The sequence below is a fragment of the Octopus bimaculoides genome, chromosome 13, assembly GCF_001194135.2.
Source record: "Octopus bimaculoides isolate UCB-OBI-ISO-001 chromosome 13, ASM119413v2, whole genome shotgun sequence".
Lineage (NCBI taxonomy): Eukaryota > Metazoa > Mollusca > Cephalopoda > Octopoda > Octopodidae > Octopus > Octopus bimaculoides.
Genome location: NC_068993.1, coordinates 63,608,147 through 63,610,341, shown reverse-complemented (window position 1 = coordinate 63,610,341; position 2,195 = coordinate 63,608,147).

Genomic DNA, 2,195 nt, shown 5'->3' with positions numbered 1-2,195 from the left:
TATATATATATATATATATATATATATATATATATATTCATATATATGTATATATATATATATGTGTATAAGTGTGTGTGTATATATATATATGTATGTATGTATATATTTACATATATATATATAAGTCAGTAAATAGTGGGGTTGTGTTAACCGCACATGAAATAATAGGAAAATGACCTCCAACTAAAAACATTTGTCTCCGCTTACACACACTTCCTGTTTTGACACCACATTTCCTGCTTAACACAAACTTTTAACCCTTTTTTTAAACCTAACAAAACTTTCAATTCTCATGCATCCTCATTTTTCCTACCATTATATACATGAACTACCATTGAACTTCAAAAGCTCAAAGACAATATAATGTATTGGTATATTTATTATTTTTTTATATATTATTTTTTTTATATATTATTTTCTTCATTTTGTACTTCTTTGTAAAAAACATTTTCATTCTCCTTCTTCTTGATAATTTGCTTATATATATATATATATATATATATATATATATACTTCAGTGAGCCTTTCTGTCTACGTGTAACCTCCTGCTCTGCTTAAAATGATGGCATGGTGATCAATTAAGAAGGATTTATTTGTTTCTGGCAGGGACATGGGGATAGTTAGGGGTTAAAACACCCAGGGAAGAAATTCTTTTAAAAGCTCAGAAGATGGTGATGAAGATGATGGTAATATGTAGGTATGAAGTCTAAGTAAGAAACTCCAAAACCAAAGTGGTTTGCCATAATTGTTCTGCACCAAGTCACTCAAATACTCCTTTGTCACTCTCAGTGCCACCAAAGCAGTGAACCAATAATTGGTCTGTTAGAAAAGTGCGACTTGCAATACTATTTTTCACCAGTTGTGATATAAAATAAATAAATATGATATTGGGCCTCTCTAAGAAATACCTTTTCACACAGAGATAACAGCAACCCAATCTCTCTCTCTCTCTTTCTCTCTCCCTCTCCCCTTCTCTGTGTTTGAACAACTAGTATCCATCAATGGGTTTCATACCTTTCCTATTAATGTCAGTGGTTATAAGTGAAGGAAGTAAAATAACGACATCTTTACTGCATTAGAAAACTTTCTTAAAGGTGCCAGAATAGTGAAAAATACAAAATTGACAAATATTTAATTACCTTTGACCATAAAACAATATTAGAAGAAGAAAAATTATGGATTGAAGAGTAAATGTCATTTTTGTTTCTTTCTTTTTTTAATTTTGTAATTGATGAAACACTTTAGAAATTGCATCAAAAATAGGTCTGAAAATGGGTTATTTGGAATTCCATAGAGCTAGCTCTATTGATTTTGATAGATCAATTTGTAGCAGAAATCCTGCAATATCAGAATCTGGTAATGGACTTATTTAACATGAGAAAGACTTTGCTATTATTTCTTTCAATAGCATAAGAATGACCTTCTCGTTTATGTTGCAAGGACATGTGAAATATGTGAGGATTATTGGTGTAGTTAAGCAAAGAGAGAGAGAGAGAGAGGAGGGGGGAACATGAAAAGAAACGGTTAAGTTCTCACAGAATTATTGGAGCATTCAATTTGATATGGAATTGCTAAAATGAAGGAATTCATGAATTTAGAAAGAAAATAAAAGCAATATTGGCATCAAAGAGAAAGAATTCTGTTAATAATAGAATAGATTTCATGAGTGTATGGATGGCAAAAGGCAGTAGAATGAATGTTATCCAGAAAGGAGTATTTGGAAAATCTATAGTTTAGAAATTGGTTCTTTGATTTTGGAATATAGATTTTAAAACGAGCAAAATGTAAACAATCTTTGAATATAGGAATCTTTGTAAAAGTCTAGAATTTTTTGGCTGTTTATTTAACACCAAAATTTGCAGAAATATCAAAACATTTTATTGTCCTAATTAGAAAACAACTAATTATGTATTTTAATTAATTTTAAAAATAATCAGGAATTAGAATAGGTTTATTAAAATAGTTGTTACATTAATATTTCTACAGATTGTTGTTGTTGTTGTTGCTGCCGCTGCTGCTGCTGCTGCCGCCACTGCTGCAGCAGATTCTTTAGACTTAATTTATCTCTGGTCAATCAGACTTAATTTATCCCTGGTCAATCAGACTTAATTTATCCCTGGTCAATCAGACTTAATTTATCCCTGGTCAATCAGACTTAATTTATCCCTGGTCAATCAGACTTAATTTATCCC